The 26240-nt window shown below is 35.0% G+C and overlaps 1 protein-coding gene across 3 annotated transcripts in view; it reads left to right on the top strand.

Annotated features, from left to right (window-relative positions):
• Positions 1–4180: 4180 nt before the first annotated feature.
• LOC131046085 (nodulin homeobox) overlaps positions 4181–26240 on the top strand; it is a 141138-nt gene continuing 119078 nt past the window's right edge. For 2 of the 3 annotated variants that reach the window (XM_057979745.2, XM_057979744.2), the window contains exon 1: positions 4183–4495. The gene's annotated coding sequence lies outside the window, so the exon portion shown is untranslated. Of the gene's footprint in view, positions 4496–26240 lie in introns of all 3 variants that reach the window. The other variant, XM_057979746.2, reaches the window with a different exon arrangement.

Below are 26240 nucleotides of genomic sequence, written 5' to 3' on the forward strand. Positions count from 1 at the left end.
TTACAATAGGCACAAGTAGGTCTCTCCCTCTTTGGTGAATTATCTCTCTTGGAAGAGGATGAATCTCCTTGTTGTGGAGAAGATGGTGCTTTGTCCTTAGGCTTTGATTGCCATTTCTTCTTGTTTGAGTTGTCCTTTCCTTGATTTCCTTTGATCCCTTGATTTGCCACTAATGCTTGAGACTTAGAAGCCTTAAGAATGCCCATGCTTATCAACTTAGTTTGTTCCATCATCAACATTTCATTGAAAGCATAAAATGTAGGCATTGTGTAGCTTGAACCCATTGTCATCCTATGGGTTTGGAAACTAGAAACAAATGCTGCATATTCTTGTGGAAGCTTGCCTATCAAGTTGAATATCAATTGAGCATCCTTCTTATCAATACCAAAATCTTTGAGTTGTGCCCTCAACTCATTTGCCTTAGTGACATAATCTTGTATAGTATCAAAGTTCTTGGGATCCAACATGGTGAGATCACTATCAATTTGATATCCCCTAATCTCATCAACTTGACCATATAAGTCTTGAAACTTTTTCCAAGCATCTTTGATTATAGTACACTTCTCAATATGAAAAATGAGATCCTTTGATACATACTTTCTTAAGGTACAAATTGCCATGATATTTTTAGTGAGCCAATCCAAGTGACCAACTGGATCAACCTTAGGATCAACGAGAGCAACAATAGTTCCATCAATGTAATGAGTGAGTCCTTTTTCCATAAGTTTACTCCATGCATCAATTTTCCAAGTAGCATAATTATGAGGATTTAAGAGAGGAAACTTAGAAGAACCCATAGCAGCAAAAAGGAAGGAACACAAGAGTACAAAAGAACAAGAGACACCCCCCAAATTCACTCAATCAAAGTACCCCCCAAAATAATGATTTTGGCACTTTATATGTAGTGCATGTACAATAGGCCACTTGCAAAACAAGGCTAAGTGGACTTCTGATTTCAATTTACAACTTCTCAAAATGAGATCTAAGAGACTTCAACAAATACTGCTAGTGATCTAAACTGAGATCCAAGCAAAATGCAAGTACCAAATATGCCAAAAATGGCCAAATAATGAAAGTACAATTTCTACTTAAAATTATTGCAAACAAATGGCAGATTATGAAAGTAGATGAAAAAATTTGCACTTTCAAAAAAAATGGCACCTGAAAAGGAGTCCATATGAGCCCAAATGAAGCTTCCAAAGTTGTAAAAATCGGGATTTCATGATTTCTGAAAAACCTATATCCGAGAAACAGAAAAATCCTACACCATTGTACAGATCACGAAATTCTACCCCAAAACAAAAAAAATTGCTCGAAAAAAGGAGTTCGGATGAGTGAGATATCACTATTTGAAAAATGCCTGCAAAATTATAATTTCTGGAAAATTTTCGCCGCGGCTTCAAACTTCAAATGCCTCTAGATTTGGCCTCCGAAGTCCGATTTGGATGAAACAAAAGGCAAAACTGACTTTCTTGGACCTTCTCAATCCAATGATGACCTCATATTTGACCCATCAAGCTTCAATAATAACCTGCAATAGAAAGATCCAAAATGCAAACCCCAAATAGCATCAAATTTCTCTCAATTAGCAAACCAATGACACTCTAATGCCTCTGATACCATGTGAGATTTTGTCAAGATCAAGAGGCAATGGAAAACCCAAATAGAGAGACAAAATATATGATAGAAATAAACTGTATTCTATCAAGAAGAAAAATATGATCAACTGGATCATTAAGCATTACATACAATGAATATAAGCCTGCTTATATAGGCAAGGCTATATGGATATGTGAGCACACAAACATGACATGTGGCTCAATAAGAAACAAGGGTAGGTAGGAAATAGGTGTGGGTAGGTAGGAGAAATAATATAATAGTCCACATGAGGTGGATCACCCACTGAATGTGGAGTGTAACAACAAGATCACACCATAAAAGGTGGAAATTCTCCTACACACACTATCCCAATGTGGCACAAACACCCAAGTGTCTCATACCCAAACTATTATGAAATGCATTTCCTAAGTAAACTTAAGTAAGTGTAATAATATCCATGATGAATAATTATTTACACCAACAAAAAGGTTAATGAATTAATTAAATAAATAAAGATTTATTTAATTGATAGAAGAAGTGAGATCAATTAAATAAATAAGATATTTATTTAATTTAAGAAAAGTGTAGTTTAAATAAATAAATGTATTTATTTAAATGAGAAATAAGGCTAGAAGAGGATAAATGAATTAATTAAATAAATAAAGATTTATTTAATTAATAGATGAATTAGGCTAAAATAATTAATTAAATAAAGATATTTATTTAATTAGACATGACAATTTTAGGTGTCTACAAGATGAAATCAATAAACTTGCTGATAATTTTGTTAACTCACCTGATACATTATCAGTTTTTGAGCAAAGGATAACAAATTTTGAGGAAGAGTTACTTAAATTAGAAAGAGAAAAGGAGAGAATAGTGAATAAGGCAAAGCATTTGAGATTAAAACTAAGTCCAAGACTAGACTATCTAGCATCATTGCGGAAGGAAATATCTGAGGCACTAATACAGGGATAGAAAACACCGACAGATGAGCATATGCAGTACCTCACCGGTACAGTTAAAAGAACAGAGACAACAATAAGAGACAGTAAAAAGTTTATGGAGAGTATAAACTTGATTTTGGCGGATCTATTTCAAATTGTAACTACCCAGTTACAAGGTTGAAACTACAAACTCTACTGACATCTTGACAACCTTTGTCATTGATGCCAAAGGGGGAGTAGTGGTATGAGAAAATTCAATATCACATGAATCATATGCTCAGGGGGAGCACACATTTTTGGTAACATTTTTGACTTCACATTTTTGGATACACTTTTGAAATTTCTCATGAGTGTTGCCATCAATGCCAAAAGGGGAGATTGTTGGCATATGCACACTCCAATGAGACATTGTATGTGATTGAAGGTTTTGTCATTGATGGCAACCTTACAATCCTATGGCACCGGCAAGGCATTACACCGACAAGATAGTTCACCGGCATCAACAAATCACACTCTACACCAGCACTCAGACCACCGACACCTGCACAGAGAAAGGAAGCATACTGGCACAGAGGTCGACAGGATTTTTGTTATATTATATTTTGTTTATTATTGAAAAAACTTTGTAAGCTGACTTGGCAAGTTGTAAGACGACTCTTATATATAAGAGAGATCATTGTAGACATTTTGTAAGTGATGGAAGCAAAGAAAAAGAAGATATTAGGTAGACCTATTATGCGAAATATAGGTTAAAGGTTTTATGTAAAGAATAAAGTAGAAATCGGTACTAGATCAGGGATTATAGATGCTATTGTAAAGCAGTACAAGATATTTGATTTGTATAATCCACATTGTAAGTCAGTGAGACTTCCCATTGAGCAACGAGCTCTAGGCAATTGGCCTTCCTGCATGTGCAGGCCCCTCTTATAAGTAATATTCTCTTATTGGCTAGTAAGTGGATATTGTGGGTCACAAATCCCACCGAGGTTTTTCCCACACCAGGTTTCCTCGTTAAATCCTTGTGTCATGGCGTGCTTTTCATGTGGATGCTTTTAGTTCTATTTATTGCATTATTTCTTGCATATCGGTACACTGTTATAATATGTTTTGCATGTTTTAAGTTGAGAAATTCTAATTACTGGTTAGATACTGATTCACTCCCCTCTCAGCATCTGTGGGATTCCTAACAATATCTATTTAACTCTTTGGGTTTGCTACTAATCTTTTAGTTTTTTCCTAACACAATCTCATCCTTGATGATGATGATCTAAAATATTGATGATAAAAAATACTACACTATTACATTCATAAATGCATGCATTTTAACTTATCTTTATTCTTTAATCACAACACTAAATTTTCTTATCCTCCTTATTTCATTTCTTAAGATAAAATGTATAAATATACTCCTCATTTAATTTCTTAAAATAAGATATATAACAACTTATTTATTGTTTAGTCTAGATTAAATATATGCTTATATTCTATTAAATTAATCTAAACTGAGCTTAAAAATTATTCTTTTCCCATTTTAATATTAGATTTAATTAACAAATTTGTAGTGTGTTTAATATGGAAAGAAGATATCGGAACCACGTCAAGTAGAACTCTGTTTTTTGGAGGGCATGTCATGATGTAAGAGGAAAATCTCGGATGAAATGTATAAAAAGTCAACATGATTAATAGATGATACCGTCATATATAAATAGAGATTATCAAAGGCAAACAAATTTAGATATAAGGATAATCAGACAGAGAGCCTACACAGTTGTAATTTCCATAGCTGTAATGGCGTAAGGAGATAATTGATGATGGGCTGCTGCTGGGAAAAGCGCATGACTGGACATCCAGTGTGATTGTCCTTTGCTTCTTCGGGCCTAGGGTTTCAACTTTTCAAGGTTCCAGACTTAAAAGCTGTTCGGGGACAGAGTAGCTTTTCTGCAGATCCGGTAAAATGATTTTCTAAGCTTTCTTAAGTAAATTCTTTATTTGGTGAAGAATTTAGCTTTTTGGAGAGTAAGGTGAGGCAGTGTACCCTTGCTTTATTTTCTGCTGAAGGGCATAAGAATTTTGATAAACAAATAAGTGGAAAATTTCGGGTTTGAGGGTTTTTGATTTTGACATGGATTGCATTGCAATGCCACTGCTCCAAATTGTGGCAAGAGATTCTAAACCCGGGAGGAAGCTGCTAAAAAAAGAAAAAACGTTGAGAACTGTAGAGTATTGGACGAGACAAAACTCTGGTGCTTTAGTAAAAAATGCTAGAAGTTCAACGTTCTGTTTGCACGGTTAAAATGAATAAAATACATTGAATATATTGAATAATATTTTTCCTGTGGGCGTGTTTGGGTTTGGAAAAGGACCCGCCAAGCTTGCTGGTCTTCCATTTAAAATTTGAAAATTTGGGTGTTTGCCTTTATGTGTTTCTTTGTTGTGGGTTTTGTGTTTAGCCGTCATGTCACGAGTGTCTTTTTATAGGCGATTGTAATAAAAATTATTTCTAGGACTCTAGTCTGATATTTTTGCAATTGGTTTTAGTGCCCGAATGAACTCTTTTTTAATAATTCAAGACAGAAGGAAATCTCACAATCAATAAAATGATGAAAAAAGCAGTCTGAGAAGTATGAAGCCTTGTTAGGACCACAATGGCTCTGAGCAGTCTGAACCAATATTAAAGGTTGAGTATCAGAGCATCTTAAGTAAGCCTATAATGAATACTGATAACCTGTGGTATATCCTCTATTAATCAAATCAATAGGATTAGGCTGTGTTTATCTCTCAGCCGTACATGTCTAATATCTTGCTCTCTCCTCTTGGAAAAGTTAAAGAAGCAGCAGCTTACAATTTGTTCCAGGATTTGGACCAGAGCTGACTATAATTGTGCATAGAAAACTTGTGCAAAAATTGCAAACATATGTAGTGAAACTCATTTAGTACCTCAAGCTAGCCGCTAAGAGTATAGTAAATGGCAATAAATTTTAGCTTGAGCACCACTAAATCAAATTCTAATTAAATCTGTCATTTATGCAAAAATTGATGGCTATTTAACTACGCTGACAAGAGAAAATGCCAACAATATCATATTCTCTACAGTTCTTATATCTGTTATTGTTGAAAAGTGACTTTTCTGGATTGAGTTCATAATTTGCATACTGGTTTTATTTTGGCCAGTTTGGACTTAAATTACTATCATATATTGTTTCAGACATTATGTTCCATGTGGATGCATACCCACTGTTCCCCTCGTCCCTTTATCCATGGGTATCTAGTTTCCTCTGGCATAGTATTTTTGACAAACTTTTAGGCATCCTTTTCTTATCTTTAACACCTGCAAATGTATCACACTAATGTATCTCATCAAACCTGATCGATTCTCATTAAAACTAACCCTCATGTTCTCCTAAGTGTATGGATGGGGCTTATGCTCACATTTACACAAATACAACCATGGGAGTGCAATGAGATTGATGGTAGAGAGCTAGAGTCTTGTAAGGGTAACCCAGTCAGTATGCAGCATTTCCCAAACACAATGAACTTTTTTGTCTTAATTTGCCCGGTAGGCCATTCTACAGTGAACTTTGGTAATTGCCAAAATTTCATATTACAAGATTCTCTAATTTTTAAAATTCGAACACAAAAAATTTAAAAACTATAGCTTGCGACTTATTCGTTGATCAGCTTTGATGCCTTTTGTTTGCTGTGTTACATATTGATACATCTACAGAAAGTGAGTGGAGCCACTGCAACTGTCCAGTAAGTGATATGTGAAGCAACTCCATTGATTCATAGTAGAATAGCCAATTATTAATTTATTAATGAAGAGTTATGGGAGGGGATGATTTGAAAAACAGTTGGCAATGGTTCTTGGATTCTTCAGAGTTCTTGCAGCAAAAGATGGTCACTGCCAAAAAGTTGCATACATACAGTTATTTTTGGAGTTGAATTGAACAAGAAATTACTGTTGTCAAGAACATACTAGAGAAATATGAAAAGCCCTGAAAGCCTTAACAATAATATTTAGGTATCAAGTATCTATATTTCTCTATATTGTACCTTCAATTTGTTTGCTGGAAGTCCTTAATCAATAACATGACAGGACAACGTCCTTCATCTGGAAGGAATGGTGCAACAACCTGGACAACCCAGCAAAATAGATTGTTTGAAAAGGCCATACCCTTATGTGACAAAGATAGTGCAGACTGCTAGGAAAATCTGGCTGCCATGGTGATGGGAAATACATTGCTGAAGTGAAAATCCATATGAGATTCTAATACATGAATTGAATTGAATTGAGGTAGGCCAAATGCATTTCTCCAAAAACAAATCTTCAGTATCCAACAATGGGGAGGGCTTTGGAGACAAGAATTCTGGCAATTGGTAGACAAGGAAAGCAGGCATATCTAGATGTTATTTATTTGCAATCATTTAATGCCTTTTCTTAATGAAATTCATAAACCTTTACATGGTTAAAGGTGTTTGAAGTAATGATGTTGTGAGCTCACAAAGTGAAAGATGTTTCAGATTATTTCCTTCTTTGTTCTGAAGTGTTTTGCACCTGTTTCCCTGTTACTTGGTGTCTAACTCACTTGTACGGTGTAGATTATTGTCTTAAATTAGTTGGAAAATAGGTTCATTTTAAGAAAATGTGAGTGCTTTGGGTTTGATAGGGAATTTTTGGATCTCAATTATTTCAAGAGGTTGAAATTAGGGTTGTGCAGATTGTGTAGCACCCTTACAAGTAACTCTTTGGATCTATATATTTATATAAGCCTTGTGTATTAATTTTTCAGCACTGTCTTGTCAAGGCTACTAGAGACTTAAATAGCACAAACATATTGGCATTGTTTTATTGGGAACATTATGACATCTATCATACCATGCTAGTTTTTCAACCAGGTCAATTCTATTTTTCACTTTTTTGGAATACATGGTGACAAGGATATGGAGTTTTGTTTTTTATCATTAGGCTCCCTTTAATTAGGGGTTCAATATTCTATGCCATAGGAGAGCAAGATTGCATCTCTGTGAACATCCTCTACACACAAGTACATGTGGGTAGTCATGCTAGGAATTCTGAACTTATTTCCATTTCATGAAAGTGAAAAGAGAAAGTAATCTTTATGACATCTCAACCATTTGCTTTGGAAAGTTAAGTGAGAACCTACTAATGATTGTATATATTGACTTGTATTTAATTCAGCAAAATGAAGTTTTGTGGTCAATCAAGCTATTGATCACACTCTTTCAAAATCAATTAAATGTATGTTTCCTGCCTAACCGATAAAGTCTAAAAATCTACTGTTATCAATAACTTAAAGTGAGTTTTCTCTTCCTGTCCTCTTGTTGCCTGCAAACTTTCACTATGCTACATTTATTAAGCCTGGTAACAAATGATGCATCAGTTATTGTCAACTGGATCCCTGTTTTTTTTTCCATTTATGGGTGTATAATATATGCTCTGAGAGAAAACCTGTTGAAATAAACATAAAGAACCCAATTAAGCATGGCTAGTGGGATTTATCTTGTTACTTTAAGCAATTTTATAGGATTGCAGCCAAGAGTTGTTCCTATTTGGCTTTTGTATATATAAGAGAACAAGCTTTCTAGCACCACTCAATTAACAACTTGTTTGTGGCTGTGGGATTTCATTGTCAAGATTCCTGTGAGAACCCCAAATGTATCTTGAAGTTTTAATTTATCATAATTGTTTGCCAATAATCTGATTATAAAGATACTGTATCTCATTTTTTGGATTATTCCAGGTCACGAACTTCACAAAGTAGCATGTATGAGAAATTTTATCATCTTTTTGGCTACTTTTGCCTTAATGGAAGGTCAAGATATGGTTGTTGGCCCATGGTTCTTTTAGAATGCTGGCTTGTACATAAGACATTGAGCATCAGACATCAACCCGAAATGATTGTGTCTTCAGAGAAACGAAATACAAAATTCAACAGAGGAATTTATAACTGTGAAAGCTACACATTCCAAAAACCCTAGCTCTTACATAAAGATGTGTCAAAAATACATACAAATGTGGCCTTTGCCAAAGCAAAAGCAGCCAATCTCCATGCTGGTGAATCATTCTGATGAGAAGCTAGATTTTGAAAGCCTACCCTTCTCTTGTGGTTAATCTCCCATAAACAACATTGGATGCCCCCCCCAAAATGGATTACATACAAATAAGTAAATAATATACTGTAAGTAATTTGTAGTATGCATATGGAGCTGTTATCATCTACTTTCAGATATCTACTTCAAGAGAAAACAAAAGTTTATTTTGAAAATAAATACATTAAATGTAGTTTCATAAAGCTTCAAACATTTTAAATGTTGGAAGGCAAAAATGCATGCATTTGTAGATGTGTGTAAGCGAGGAGGAAATGGAGAGCATATATTATCAAATACCCTTCTAAGAAAAGTAATTAATACCATAATGAAGATCAGAGGGCAGAAAAAAATGCAATATGTAAAAATAATTAACAAAAAAAGTAAATAATGCAAAACACATTTATGCAAAATTAGTTTCATAAAGATTCAAAATTAATAGACGTCACCAAGGCAGAAATGAAGCCAATCCACGGCATTAATGATTATCATGCCCATTAGTTTGCATATTAATTGCTCTTAATCACAACTCAGAGTTGTGATGCATAAATTTCTGAAAATTAGTTTTCTTTGCATGTGCAAGTGTGGTTTCAGCGCAATTTCTTGACTTGTTTGTTGAAGTAATAGCTTTGATTATTTTCATTAGAGTGAAAATTGTAGGAATAATATCATTGATATGATATTATTATACATTTTGAATAAAATACCACATCGTTATGTAAATGTTAATAATAATAATAACACATCATTATTAACATGGGTAGTTTGGTAGTTAGATAGGCATGTCTGGCCTGATTAGTTATTCTCTTAAACTGAGGCTTCTTTGTATATTTTGTATTCTGCCTCCAATAGTGATAGTGCTATGATATTGATATTAGTATTCAATTGCATAGTTTTTGAGTCAAACTCATTGACCCATACTTCATGAGTAGTTGTTCACAAAAACCCATCTCTCATGAGAATGAATGGTTCACTTAGCACTCATTCCATTAAGATGATGCTCATAGGGGTGAAGCATTGAGACTTCCTAGGAGGTCACCTATCCTATTACTATTACTCAATCACACTTAACCATGAAGTTTCCCCCAAGGTCAAGTCCACTTAGCTGCTACCCAATTAGCAAAACCTTCAACAAGTGTTTTGCTTTATGAACCATTCATCATAGAGCTCCTTGAGCTCATTAATTGATAAGTAGGAGGTATTTTCTGCAATGTCATTATGATATTAATATCAAGAGTGAATTGCATAGGTTTTTGAGTCAAACTCATTGATCCATATTTAATGAGAAGTGGTTCACTCAAAAACATCTCTAATGAGAACGAATAGCTCACTTAGCACTCATTGCATTTGGGTGATGCTCATAGGGGTGAAGCATCAAGACTTCTTGAGAGGTCATCCATCCTAGTACTACTCCAACTCAACTGCACTTAACCATGGAGTCTCCCCTAAGATTAAGCCCACTTAGCTTATTACTCCATTTGCAAAACCTTCAGCAAGTGTTGTGCGTTATAAACCATTTGTCACAGAGCCCCTTTAGCTCATCAATTGGTTAGTAGGAAGTATTTTACACAGTGTGTCATAATGATATTAATATTAGGATTTAACTACGTAGTTTTTGAGTCAAACTCATTGACCCATACTTTTTGACCCTTTAGCTCGTCAATTGGTTAGTAGGAAGTATTTTACACAATGTGTCATTATGATATTAATATTAGGACTTAACTACCTAGTTTTTGAGTCAAACTCATTGACCCATACTTTTTGAGTAGTGGTTCACACAAGCCCATTTCTTATGAGAATGAATGGTTCACTTAGTACTCATTGCATCTAAGTGATGCTCTCACAAGGGTGAAGCATTGGGACTTTCCAGGAGGTCACCCATCCCAATACTACTCCGACTAAAGTGCACTTATCCATGGAGTTTCTCCCAAAGTCAAGCCCACTTGCTTGCTACCCCATTTGCAAAACTCTTGACAAGTGTTATGCCTTATGAATCATTGATTATAGAGCCCTTTTAGTTCATCAATTTATAAGGATGTGATGTACCCAAACTGAACCTCATCAAATATTGTTGATATTGAGAAAGCTCCTTGTATTATCTTTATAATGAAGTTGATGCAATTGAAACCAAATGGTTTGAGGACAATGTATTAATAATGATCAAGATTATTATCACATTGATCAGCATAACCAATCAGGGCTTCATATTCAGGCAGTATGATTATATAAGGAGATCTTTTCTTCACTACAGTTATGGTAAGAACTGAGAGATTGTCAATGAATCCAACTAGTGCCAAGTCTACCAAGGACAATACATACTATCAAAGAAGTCCATATCTTTGTCAGGATCAGTAAATGCCAGTTAGCCACTATCAATCATATGTAAATCCATATCAGCAACTCAATCATTATATGGGTACCACACATAAGCGTACTTATCATAATCGATCATTCATCCTTATTGTTGTACGATAAGGTTAAGAATATGGATCACCATATCAACAAGGCATGGTTATAGACAATGATCAACTAATCGGATGATTAGTTATCCGATAAAATTGAGTAAGATGATCTTATAATATACCTGTTAAGATGTGAACAAATGATCATCAATTAATAATTTGTGTTCATGGGGAAGGTGCGATTAAGCACAAGTAACCGACGGCCATGAAATAACAAATATTTATGGAAGATTGGTTAAGAGTGAAGGGTATAGAAACATAACATACTGCAGCCTAACAAGATTATTCTACAGCAATTGTACTTAAAAGGTAGCAAATACAATCAGTGCTAACAACGAATAATCATGGGGAAGTATGATTGGAACAAATAACTAATATCCATATATGAGACACGATTAAGGAAAAAGGATACGACTCTTCACCATCACACCCTCTCACCGCATATTAAAGGGACTGCATACCATTCACAATGAGAAAGGGGATGGAGTCGGGAGGAATGGTCTTGTGGAAATATTTGATAATTAAACCATTGTGCAAGAGTTCAGTGAAATTAAGAAGATCATTTGTAGCTTGTATCAGGCTGCCCTCAAACTCTTATACATCAGCAAACCGTACTCCTATAAGCTGGTCTAATCATTATTCAGAGACACCAGAGGAAGAGATTTTGCTTTTGTTTTTAGTATATTCTATGGGAATAATTCTACTGGACTCAAGCAGAACTCAGAAAATATATATTAATTCAGCAGCCTATATAATTATCTTGCAATGTGGAAGCAGATTATAAAGGAAGGACCGCCATGTGGGGGGGGTCTTTGATCTCACATAGATGTCAAAATTAAAGAAAGAGGACTTCAATAGGAATTCAGATTTATTAGTATTAGAATAAATTTGTCAAAAGTGTTTTGTGGGCCCCAAACAATAATTACTCAGATTCCAAAAATAAAAGAATTCTCAAATGGTAATTTCATCAATTAGAAAAGGTTTTGGAGATTCCACAATTATTTTGTGTTTTTTAGCAGCAGCTCCACTAAATGGAATGGGACTTCTTACTTCGAAGATTTTGAAATATTGGTAAAAGGGCAGAGAAATATGTCTGAGTAAAATAAATAATATATATTTAGAGAGTGGAACAGTGTGTGTTGGAGGTGGAGAAATATAAAAAGGAAGATTATTCAAGGACACTGAAATATGAATAAATAAAGCAAATATAATGAAATATGTGTAATATATTAATTAAATAAAGAAGATATCAAAAAGGCATGTCTTTTAGATGAAAGACACAGTTTAAGGGTATATAAGGAAGAAGTGAAAAGTATGAAGGATAGAAAGAATAGAATATATTCTACAGCAAGAGAAAAGAATAAGTAGATGCTGGGAGAGAAATAATATTATATCAGATCTACACATAAGACAAGAGGTTCATACAAAATAGAGGATAGGTATATGTATTAAAAAAGTCTATTTAACATAGGCATTGAGGACATGGATGAAAAAGAAGATTGCAGATCCGATGAAGAGAAGTGTACAGAACTAAGAAGACTATTGCAGATCTATGGAGGATTGTATTAATAGATTATATAAAAAGACAGTGAAGAATTTTATGAGAGACTTATGAAGAGGTTGTAAGAAGTTCTATAGTAGATTTGTAAGGAGATGGGAATCAGTTTATGGGAGGTTTATGATCAGCATAAGTCAGAGAAAGCTTCCAGATAAGTTCTATCTTCCAAGCTCTTCTTAGAATTTTCAGTTAAGTATTATAATGAAATGTATTCAGTTCTGATAAAATTATATTTATCAATATATTACAACTCTCATCTGAGTTAGAATTGTTGTCTTAGGAATAAAATATGGTAAATCTTATCGGGCTTCAACTAAATAGTTTTTGTGTCAAAGTCACTAATCCATACTTTTTGAGTAGTAGTTCATAGTGGGGTGAGCTAAAGGGGCTCTATGATGAATGGAACACTTGTTGAAGGTTTTGCAAATGGGATAGCAAGCTAAGTTGGCTTGACCTTGGAGGAAACTTCATGGTTAAGTGTGCTTGAGTTAGAGTAGTAATGGGATGGGTAACCTCCTAGGAAATCTTAATGCTTCACCCCTATGAGCATCACCTTGGTGCAATGAGTGCTAAGTGAACCATTCATTCTCATGAGAGATGGGTTTGTGTGAACCACTGCTCATGAAGAATGTGTCAATGAGTTTGATTCAAAAATTATGCAGTTAAATACTAATATTAATATTACAACACTATTATTATTGATGAGTCAAAGGGGCTCGATGAGATTACACCCTTGTTTGGAATGAAGGATAAAATTGGGGATCGAGTGTGTGTTTGGGTTGATTGGGATTACCATTATCAGTTTCATTACCATCAAGTTGGGTTAAGAAGATTCTCCTAGAAGGGGAAACCATTCTACGAGGGATTGATTATGGAAGGGATTTTCTTTAGGTGTGTCATGTCTAGCAGTTTGCCTTGTGCTGGGAGCTATTAGTCTTGGATTGAGATTTGATATCATGGAGGATGGGTATGGAGGACTTGATGGAATCAGATTTGTTTGAAATTAGTGATGAAGGGGAAGTCCTTTGAACTCAAAAGCTTGGACTTGTGATGATAATGTCAAAAAGGAAATTGATTCCTAAATGGGTAATAGCTTTAGGTGATCTTTGTGGATGACTTTGTAACAAATTGGATAGACAATTTAGATGGAGAGTGATTCCCAAAAGAGGGAACAAAAGATTGGGTGGAACGGATTTTCTTGTAAAACTTGAATTAAGGTATATATTACATTTTTGGATCCTAAGGATGGTTTGATTGGACTTGGATTTTGTACTATACAAATGTTTGTAGAATTCCAAGGATTGGACTATGGGCCCTTAGATAATTTAAGGGTTCCAAAGGATGGATTAGATGATTGATTAAAAAGAGCTCGAAAGGATATATTTCAAATGTGTCCAAGGATTGCTTTTAAGGATTATAGGATTTGGATTATGAAGGTGTATGGAGAATGGTGGTGAATTAATGATCAAGGATAACGTAAGTTTTTCAAAATTTTGGGTTTGATTTGAGGATGGCTAAGGTTGTGAACCAATTTGGACAATGGATAATGAGTAACAAAGGGATGAGTCTCTTGAACCCAAAGGTTTGTGGTTTATCAATTTGGAAAATGGAGGTGAGTTAAGATTTGGATAGTGGATATAAGACTAAGGCTTCAAGGGTGTGGGTAAAATGGATAGTTTGAAATGGAATAAGGTTTTGGTTTAGATGAGGAATTTAGGACAAAAGTCCTATGGCGTAGACTAATAGGAGAATAGTAAATGATGACAAAAGGAAAATGGGTAGTTGTTATAGATGATGGATTTTGGATGGACAAAAGGATGAGTATGAACGAGGACTAAGGTTTGGGGAAATGTGCTAGGTGTTTGTAAGGTATGGATTATGGTTTTATGGGCTATGTGTTTTGGAATGGGGTTATGACTTTTTGAACTAAGACAAGGTGAATTGACTTTTGGTACTAAGGTTGTGGATGCTGGATATCCTAAACTTGGTTTCAACCTTTTGTTTCAAGTGTGCCAATTTGAATTGTGTTTTCAAACAAAAGGGTTTTTGAAAAATTGGACTTGATTGATTTGGTATGAAGGTTTTCAAACAAGTACTTGGTATGCACAACACTCAATCAAGAAGACACAACAACATGCCTAATTGTTTAATAAAGGTGTATCAATCCTTGTGTGCCGACAAATATATTATCTATTGAGTGATGGATGGTTAGGGAATGCAAGGTCATGTACCACCAATGCATCCCTTACCTCGAAGGCGAAAGCCTTAACTAAAGCTAGCTCTATCTTCCCACTTCGAAAGTACGATGGGATTAGCTTCCTAGCCGATATCCAATGCACAATAGGAAAGAATGGCCAATGATCTTAAACTAGGCTACACAAGGATTTCTAAGCGTATCTTTGAAATACCACAAAGGTATGTGAGGCCTAATCCATGTATATAAAAGAAAAATTTCAAATAGCTTGTAGGAGAGGGTAAACCTCCCTCTTCACTTTCCCAAGTTATAAAGTTCTTGGGGGTGTAGCTCAAGTTACAAAATTCCCTTCCATGAGGTATGCCTTTCAGTTCAGTCCTCTCTTTTTATTTTTCATCAAAATGCTAGAGTTGAGATCATCCCCTTTGTGATTGTTGATGTGTATTTTGTACACAGCCATACACAGAATAAAATACCCAAATGGTACCTTATCCTCTCTTGAATAAAGCCTCTGAATGCTGAAGATATCGCGAAAAGGATCAATAAGGATGACTTCAAGGTTCTTCGTTGTAGGATCTCTACGTGCAGATAAGCACTAGTGGTATGATGTGATTTGCTGGAATCACAAGGGGACTTACACTTGACGACCTAAACGTCTGATTTGCTATGAATGTTGCTGGAACACAGGATTTTACTGGCTTAGATTTGAAAAAAAAAAAAAAAGGAAAAAGGACGAGGTCGAGGAAAGGATCTAATTCTGACACTAAGAATGTAGGAGCAATGAATGATCTTTGATGAAATTCTAACTAAGTCTTGTTTTGACATCCCAGGACCATCTCCACAAGGTTAGTGCGATCTTCGGAGGAAAGCTTTATGATGTTCAAATCATCACTACAGGCATAGATACCATCAAGCTGATGCATGTCAATGAAGAAGCGACAATTGAAGTTAAGCTTAAGCTTTCAAAAACACACATTTACACCAAATTTGTATAACATATATGATTTCCATGATATATAAATTAAATTTTTTTGGTAATACATAGCAACAAATGCAAGTATCATAGCATAAACCAAAAACCAAGTGCAACATATGAATAAGAGTTCAATACATATCAACGTATCATAGTGACAAACTCATAGAGTCATAGAGTCATAGACCACAAAACAAGAACCTCTGAAATTTTGATTACATATCAAGTTCAAACTTCAAAGTTTGGTATCAATGAAAATAAGAAATCATAAATTGCGTCTACGACTAAAGCTCAAAACAGATTGTGGCCGCTGGGTGGGTGGTGCTGAAGTAGTGGCAACATCCTCAACACTAACAGGTGCCTCTGCTGCATGATCAACCTCCTGCTCCTCCTCACGTGCTGCCACTTCCGCATCCCATTCCTCTCCTGCCCTCTCCAACTCACTCAGCTGCTCATTAGTAAGGAATGGATCCAAATCATTATCAACATCATCAAGAGAAGCAACCCATTCTGCTGCATATGGATCAATGTCATCCAAGTCAAGTGCTTCATGTGAATCTTGCCCTAGCACCTTATTCTCATGTAATCGAATGTTGTACCGCACATAGACAAGATCATTCAAGTGTTGTTGAGTCAACCTATTGCGCTTTTTTTCGTGGATGTTCTCAAAAACACTCCAGTTGCGCTCACAACCAGAAGCACTACAAGGCTGTGATAATATGCGGATGGCAAGCTTTTGAAGATTAGGTGTTGTGGCACCATAATCTTCCCACCACAAATCTGCAAGGATACAAAATGTGATTTATAACTTGTAAAGATTTCAATAATCTTAAAGAGAGAAATAAATGGTAAAAATTAAACATATGTTTTTTTTTACCTGGTCGTAAGGTGGCTCTCCTACGTTTGCAATCAGGTGAAGAAAACAATTCCCCTAAGGCCGTCTTATAGCTCTGCAACTCATCAAGTATCAGTTCTCGAAGGATCTCATCATCAACTAATCTCCGAATGCATGTGTCAAGGCCAATTCTAACCTCTGCATCTGCTCTGAAACTCGGAGAGTAAAAAAACTTGGGATTCAAGAAGTAGGCAGCAGCATGAATATGTTGGTGGAGTTGATGGTTCCACCTCCGATCAATTATGCGCCATATGGGTTCATACTTGGTCTTGTTTGACCCATACAAGTGTTGAATCGCCTCTTTGGCCTTATCCATGGCCTCGTATAGATACCCCATGGACTTATGATCCCCATCCACCATTCGTAGCACCCTCACCAACGGTTCCGACACCTAGATATAAAAAATCTAACAAAATCAGCAGATTGAAATATTAGAAAATTAAATAATAAATCATCAATTAAAGTTTCAAAACTTACATTGATGATCTCCTCCACTATCTTGGCAAAATTAGTATCAAAAATGGCAATCACAACCTTCTTTGCTTCAGGCTTTGTAGCATAAGGACTCCCCAACCATCTTTCACTCATGAACATCCGCTTCAGGTTGGGCAATGTAGCAAGTATGCTCTGCAAGGTGAGGAAATTGGTAGCAAAGCGTGTGACCCCCGATCGCACAAGATCCTTACCTTCAGTGTGCTCTCTCATAAGATTCAGGACCCATGTGTGATTGTAGATGTATTTGGTGATATTCCTTCCATCTTCAACCACTTTCTTTACCCAACTTAGTTTCCCTATGTCCTCAAGGAGCAAGTCAAGACAATGGGCAGCACAAGGGCTCCAAAATAATGTCGGATGTCTAGCCATTAGAAGTTTGCCGGCTGCCACATATGCAGCTGCATTATCAGTCACAACTTGGATGACATTCTACACTCCCACATCCATCACCACCTCATCCAACATGTTGCACAAGGTCTCCGCATTCTTCACTTCATTGGAGGCATCAATTGATTTTAAAAATACTAACTGTCCTCCTGAAGCAACTAGAAATTTGATGAGTGTCCTATTCCTACCATCTGTCCATCCATCAGAAAGAATGGTGCAGCCATTCTTTTCCCAAATAGTCCTTTGCTCTTCCACTAATGCATGAGTGTTTTGGACCTCATCCTGCAATAACGATCCACTTACCTCGTAACGGCTTGGGGACTTGAACCCCTTACCTGCCACAGTCAACGCGGTGACCAATTGGTCCCAAGATGGACTAGAAATAGCATTGAACGGAACATCGTTGTAGATAAAAAATCTAGCACACGCCACCTTGGCTTGTTGGTGAGCCTCTTTATTCCATGCAGTGCCAAGCAATCCATGTTGTGCACCAGGAGTGTTACGTGGAATAAAGAAGTTTTCCATGTTGCTGTCCAAAGTTCCCTTTGCTCGTATCCGTGGCCCAAGGGAAGAACCAGATGTCCCCACATCTGTATGTGACCCTATGGAACTCAAATCTGCCCTTGGGGCTGCCATTGCCTCTGCTGTTCTCTTTTTTGTTGCCTTCCTTTGATCATATGCTTCAAGCGTTGCTATTGCATCTCTCGTAGCCTCTTCAGTACATTCTGTACAGCTTGTGGTATCTCGGCATTGAATTTTTGCAAGGTGATATTTGAACCTATTAATGCCACCTTTTACAATTTTTTTGCAATGGTTGCAAAAAACATCTCCTTGTTTTGGACCTGGTCTCCCATGTTTCCAACAAGGGTCTCTCTTTTTGCCACCAACTTTAACTGTAGAAGCTGAATCCATTTTCTTTCAAAAAGATGTGGAAAAGAACCTAGCAAAAGAGAGACAACATTTAGAGATCAATAACATTGTTAACAAAAAAAATCACGAACATCCAAAAATTACAATGACTGTATAACTGTATTTTATTTACAGTCATCTATTAATAGATGACTATCTAAAATTAAAATTTTTAATTGGTTGTGTATTTTTTTAAGTTTTTAACTTCAAATTTAAATTTAAATGAAATACTTTAATACACATTGACATTACACAGTTGACAGTCATTTCAAATTAGACTCACGCCTGCTGTGACTAGAATCCGAGCTTGTGCGACCAAAAACACCCCTTCCACCGTGACTAGAATTTGAGTCCATGCGACCAGAAACACTCGCGTCTATTGTGATTGTAGAAACCTTCGTCACGGGACAAAGAGAAGTCGTCGTGCGTGGAAAGAACAAATGCAACAAAAAAAACGACCCATGATTTGTCGTAGAAAAGTAACCCACGATCCATAAAAAACAGGCCACGAACATGTAGGAAAACACTGAAAATTGCTGCCTCACACGAAAATTGCTGAAAGGAAACCCTTCATGCAACAAATTCTCAAAAATATCCTTTGTTTTTTAATAAAAAAATGGATAAAAACTTTTGAAAATAATTCAAGTAACAAGACAATTTTTTATAAAAAATCGTAAAGAAACTTTTGGAAATAATTTCCAGGTAAATACTTAGGATTTAAATTTTTTTTTTGTCAAAGAACTTAACCTGCTCTGATACCATGAAATGATAATTGATTGATTCCATATTTACAAAGGAGGCAAAAGCTCCTTAAATAGAGAATATAAGAGGATCTTTCCATAACGGAAACAATCAAGAATAGAAACACAAAAGACAAAGAGGAAACTTCCTAGCACTAACTAAAGACGAAAGACATAAAAGTAGGTGTCTAATTACTAACTAAATGACTAAAATGACCATTGTATCAATGTTACAATATTATTTTAATAGAGTTGTCTATGAAATGATATGGTTATATTGCATCTTGACAAGAATGGGTGTACTTGAGACACATCCTATAGTTTTGTTCTACAACAATTGTGGAGTGCTAAAATTTGGCCATAATCTAGTTTTTCATGAGCGCACTAAACACATTGAGGTTCAATGCCACTTCATCCATGAGCTTGTCTAGTACTAGAATATTCATCTCTAATATTGTTCCCCTCAAGAGCAATGTGTTGACATCTTTACTAAATCTCTTGTAGTTGTGAAGTTTGAAGCTTTTTGCACCTTCTTGATTTGTACTCTTGAGAAAATACTATCATAATTGGTGGATTGTTTTTGATAAGTTGGGAAAATGTTCGAGTCCCTTACATAACGCGAGAGTTCAAAACATAGCAGGTGGATTATTGGAAAAATATTATTGATATAATATCATAATATATTATCAATAAACTATTACAAATTTACAACATTGTATAAATTATAATAACACGGTATTATTAACATGGGTGGCTTGGTAGTTGGATGAGTATGCTTGTCCTTGTCATTTATTCTTCTATTTTGAGTCATCTTTGTAAATATTCCATTCTACCTCTAATAATAATATTGATCAATGCTTCTCCCAAATTCATTTGAAAATCTTATTTATACATCATATTGGTCATTATGTAATATGCACAATCAATGTAGTTTTAGAATTTAACTAAATATAACACTTTGTTGCAGCTTCCCTAACAAACTCTATACGTGAATGGAAAAGATGATATAGCTAATAACATGCAAATGAATAAAAAATTATCTAATTACAAAAATATAATGTGATATCTATGCTAACACTATTTTGGAATATCTATGCTAAAACTATGGTGGAATATCTATGCTAACTTGCCCACCTAATACATCATAGTCTTAAAAATTCTTGGAGAAGAAATCTTGAAATGCGTCAAACTTAACACATGCAAGTGGATTTGTGAAGATATGTGCACATTGTTCCTAAGTGGTGCAAAATAAGAGTTTAATCTTGTGTTGTTTAACGTGTTTGTGTATGAGATTGGCATTGAACTTCAATGTGTTTGGTATGCTAATTGAATACTAGATTATGAACAATTTTTAGAATACCTTGATTGTTGTACTTTAGGATTATTGGATTACTCAATGGTACACTCATACATGCAAGATGTTTCAACCATGTCTCTTCACAGACAACTCCTCTTATAGCATGTTATTCTGGTTTGGTGGAAGATTGACCAAATAATTGCTACTTCTTAGTTCCCCTAGAGATTGGTCCAAAGGTCAAAAAGAATAAATATCTAGATGTGTATTGTCTTTCATCAACAGATCTTGCATGATCTATGTCTAGTATCCCATCAAGAATAGTTGATCTCTCTGCTTTTACTCTAGTTGTACACAATAGTTGCATAGACATATCTTGACACTTGCATCATTGTGTTCTACTGACACACTTTTGGTTTTGGCATGAACTGCAAAAGATTATTGATTGCAAAGTTGATGTTTGACTTGGTATAAGTCAAGTAAATGAGATCTCAATCAATTCTTGTTTGAAAATAACATTTAGTTGTGGAGAAAATTCCTATTGTGAATGCTACAACTCTAGTTCCATGGGAGTTGGCAGTGATTTATAGTCTTTCATGTGAAATTTCTCAGGTAAATGTCTTAGCATATTTCATTTGCGAGATGAATATACAATGATTGTTTGCCACATCTCTAAAGCAATAGTTTGTCATGTGAAATCTCTTAGGTAAGAGTCTTAGCATATTTCATTTGCGAGACAAATATACAATGATTGTTTGCCACATCTCTAGAGCAAGTTAATGGTGTAATAGACCATAGTTGGTTGTATCAAATGGTTTTTTCAAATCTTCCTTAGCTACAAAAAGCATCTTTCTATGAATTCCTTTGATGACCAAGTCATTGACATACACAATGATTATAATGACCTCCCCACCATACTCTTAATGTAGAGGTTTGGATTAAAGAGACTCCATTGGAAACCATGTATTCTAAAATGCTCATTGATCTTCACCTTGTATTCTACAATGCTCATCAATCTTCATATACTAGGCTCTAGGAGCTTGTTTGAGACCATAGAAATTTGCAGTTCCTTTTTTTTTCTCCCTTGTGCAATAATTCCCTTAGATTGGGTTATGTACACCATCCTTCTAGTCTCCATTAAGAAAGGTAGTTTTTATTTGTGTGATGGACCTTCCAACCAAATGGTGGATCTAGAACAAATATCATCATGACAATCTTTATCTTTGTCATAATCAATGCCTTCCTTTTGAGAATTTTGGTTGAATCTTTCTTTCTGCTTATCTATGCTGTCTTTAGACTTATGTTTGGCCTTTAAGATCCATTTGCATCTTATAGCCTTCTTTCCCATTGGAAGATCAACTAGTTGCTAGGTATTGCTCCTCATCAATGCTTGATGTTCAATGTTCGTAACATTCTTCCAAGGTTTTGACCTGATAGCTTCTTGAATCGTAGATGGTTTTAAATATTCTACTAAAATGCTTACCTGGGTCATATTCACCTCATCACAAGGGATGTGACGTGTTTTGATCTTGTGGCAAATATGTCTACAACTCCATCAATCCCAAAATATCTTGAGGTTTTTATGTATCACTTGGGTAGTCTCCATTTGTGAAAGAGTAGATTAGGTTGATCCTATTACCATTAACATTGTCCATCATTGTTGTTTTTGGGTTTCTCTTTATCATCATGCTTATATCTAGTGTCCACATCATCAGGAAACACCATTGGAGTAGGATCATAAGTAGTTTATTGGGGAGAAGTTGAGAGTGGTTCATTCTTATCATCAAAGATCAAATCTCAGCCAATAGTCTTTAGGCCTTTGATTCATCAATATAGCAAAGTAGAATACATTGATGATATTTGTCATCCAATTTCCATTGTGTCTCCTTTGGAATGTGCATATATGTTGTGCATCCAAAAACATAAAAACGAGAGATTGTCTCCTTTGGAAAATGCACATGTTGTGCATCCAAAAAATCAAAGATGAGAAATTGATGGCTTGATGCTAGTCCATGCTTCTTCAGGAGTAATCTCATCAAGTGTGGTTGTGGGAGCATGGTTCAACAAACATATTGTAGTGCGCACAATTTTTGCCCAAAAATAAGGTGCATGGTTAGAGTCTTTCAACATAGTGAGCAAATGTAATACTATTTTGTTCTGGTGTGTAGGTAGTTGCAATGTGTTGGCAAATGCAATACTTATTCAGGAAAGTAAAAAACACACTGTTAGGGAATTTCCCTTGTGATTTGAGTGGAGTACATGGATATGATGTCTAGTGAAAATCTCTACTTTAGCCTTGAATTCTTGAATGTAGTAAAATGGCTTTATCTTTGTTCTTCAAGAAATATTCCCACATCTTGCAAGTGGGATCATCCACAAAAAGTTGAAAATAGATAGTTCAATGGAAGCTAGGGTCCATGGGTTTGCAAAGATTGGTATGAACCAAATCTAGAGTCCTTTTGCTTGTGAGTTAGAAGCCAAATGACCTAGAGTAGATGGTAATATTTGATCAGTGTTAGATAGAATAGATTGTAATATTTGACTAATTTTTTGTTTCAAGATTATTTTGGTGCTCCAATCAGTTAACAGTACTTATAAGAGATACACTAATAATGACCTTGAATTCTAGGGTCTATAGTCAAATTAAAAGGTTAAATGAGCCTCTATGATTAAGATACTAGCACATTGGGCCAATTGATTGGAGTAGGTTCGGTTCTTTTACACTTTGAGCTCAACAACATTCAAGGTGATGATCTTTACAAAGATCTCATAAATTACTTAAAGAAATTGTTATGAAGCCTATTGCAAACAAAATTAAAATCCTATGACATAGAATTGACCCCAATGAATTTGTCAATAATAATTTTGTCTCACTTTTGTGTGAAATTGCAATTAGAGATATAGAATTGTAGATAACATAATTAATCCATATATGCATGAGTAAAGGGTGAATGAACAATCACTTTACCAAGTGATCCTTAATACCCCTAAATTCAATGTGGATTTGTGAGTTAATAATTGCATAATTTACACATGAGAAATATGTCATTTAAGATTTGTAAGTGTAAGATCAATAGCTAATGTAAGACTAGTGCCAATTTCATTAAAAACAGAGTCAGCAAATTGAATTAATTACAATGATGCAAATAATAACTCATATTGTATGCACTTAACCTATTTACACCAAATTTTCAGGACAGGGATGGTAGGGGACATGTTTTTGGGATCGATTATTTAGTAAGCCATCTTTTAGGGGACGTATATTAAAAGAAAAGGGAAAATTTAAAAATATAAGAAATTTCAAATATTCTTATGATAACATTGATAAGCATTCATCATATACATTATAAAATTTTCATACATAACATTAGACTTGAATTGAAATTTCACAGATATTAAAAGAAAAGGGAAAATTAAAAAATATAAGAAATTTCAAATATTCATATATAACATTGATAAGCATTCATCGTTATATTATAAAACCTTCATATATAAAATTAGAGTTGAATTGAGATTTCATGATAGTCGACAAAAAAATTAACAAAATTTAATTGTTTTCATTATCAATGTGCATATATATATAATAAAAATTACAGCTAAAAATCTAAGGCTGCAAATCATAATAATAATTAATGTTATAAACATTAATATTATAATAATTAATAAAAAATCGGAATTCTTTTACCTTCAATGTACTTTCAATCATCATCAAGGATTTTTTGTTTCACAACTTTTCCTTTAGTAGTTTTTGCATCAGGCCATTGTCCCCACTTTAGATTAACTATCATCAATTGTAGAGCCTTCTACACCTCATGCATCCTCTCTAACAAAATGAAATAACTGGTATATTTAGTCTCCATACGTTTGAGGAATTCCTTCCTCGAGAAAATCTTGAAGAGGACAGGTGATGTGTAGTGATTGCAAATGCACATCTGAATATCTCTAGCTTCTACCATGATTTTCTTCACCCAGTCTATCTTTAAGGTGTCTTTCAATGCATTGTTCAATGGATGAAGTATGAACACAACATTTAAGCTTTAAAAGATGTGCTACCAAGCAAGCACCCTTCATCATCATGCTGGCTAATTTGCATGTGTCCTGAATCAGTATCACTTGTACAACATTTGAGGCCCCAACCTCCTCTATGATCTTCCAAAATCTGAAATTGGAAGTTCGCATCCTTGGACTTCCTTCACAGGGTAAATGAGGGACCAACAAAATTGCATCTTTGAACATTTGTATGTCATAGCTGATTGTGCAGACTCAATTGGGATTGGCATACCATAGACCTTGCTTTGCCGTCCATAAACAATCCATTAACCTTTGCCTTCTCAGTTGTCTTTATTTTTGGAAAAATCTTAACCCCTTGTCCTATAATGCCCAAGAGGTGACTATATATTGGCATGGCTCCATGTAAAATCTTTGTTTTGAATATGACACAACCACAATCTACTCTCTTTCAAATTTTTCTATTTGTCTTTGTCTAGAGTTGTCAGAAATTGGAGAAGAGGTTCAGAGAATTTGAAAGGGATCTTTGTATAAGTTCTAAAGAGGGCTAAAAGGCACTCAAATAGGTAAAATGTGGTTGTCCTTCACACACACCATTCACAAACTTTGATGAACCTCCAATTTGTGCTTGGAACTTTTATATTTCTTTCTTCTATGTCTTGTTCACTATTGTTACTGTTGCTATTGATGTTGTTTTGTGAAAAAAGAAAAATTCAAGTGCAAACTGGAAATAGAAAAAAATAAAATTATTCCTTGAAACTTCAAAAAAGAAATAAGAAAAAAAAAGAAACGTTACCTTTCTACTGCCCTACTTCTCCTTAGTGCGCACTGCTTGCTAATCATGCACCTTGCTACCCTAGTTTTGATACCTCAAGTTGCCTTGCTCTTTACAATGTGTTTTTCTTATTCATCAACTTTGTTGCTGCAATTTTTTCCAGGTATGTAAGTATGGTTTGGAATGGACAAGGGAGCTATGTTTTGTTGCATTTAGCATTAAGTGTGGTGTGGGGGCATAGCATAAAAAATTTATATTTTTAATTCAACTTGGGTGTTTTTTTTTGACTCTTTTGGAAAGTGGACAACTAACAGCCTCTAATTGCTTGATGTCATTTCCTCCTTGCTTCCAGGATGTTTCTGATTGATGTTGAGAGGCAAGGGATGTGTCCAAGATGTTCTTGCATCCCCAGTATGGGTATGCATCCAAAAGGGTGGAGAATGTGTCCCCTTGGAACATAGGTTTTAACCAATTTGCTCTGTCTTGTAGAGTTCAAATCCTCAAGTGCATTCTTTTTTAAAGCTTGACAAACCATTCTTTTCCATTACACACTTATTAGAATACTGCAGATATTAAGAGAAAATCTATAGCCACTACTTGAATGGAAAACTAACTAATCGTTAACACAGGCACAGCAAATGTGAGCCTAGTGCTTTTTTAGATTCCCTGAAATATTCAGTAAATTGTGGAGACAATTTGTAAAGAAAACAAGAAGATGTCTTACATTGATTTCTAAAAATAAAATTACACCTTCAGAGCACTATAAAAATTCATATTACAACAGAGCTAAGACTAATCCTACTCTACATAAGTGAATATCCTATATTTATAGGAAAGGGACAATGCTTACCTCGCATAGATGATTAACACTTGTCCCTGTGATTTAGAATATTAAG

The sequence above is a fragment of the Cryptomeria japonica genome, chromosome 1, assembly GCF_030272615.1.
Source record: "Cryptomeria japonica chromosome 1, Sugi_1.0, whole genome shotgun sequence".
Classification (NCBI taxonomy): domain Eukaryota; kingdom Viridiplantae; phylum Streptophyta; class Pinopsida; order Cupressales; family Cupressaceae; genus Cryptomeria; species Cryptomeria japonica.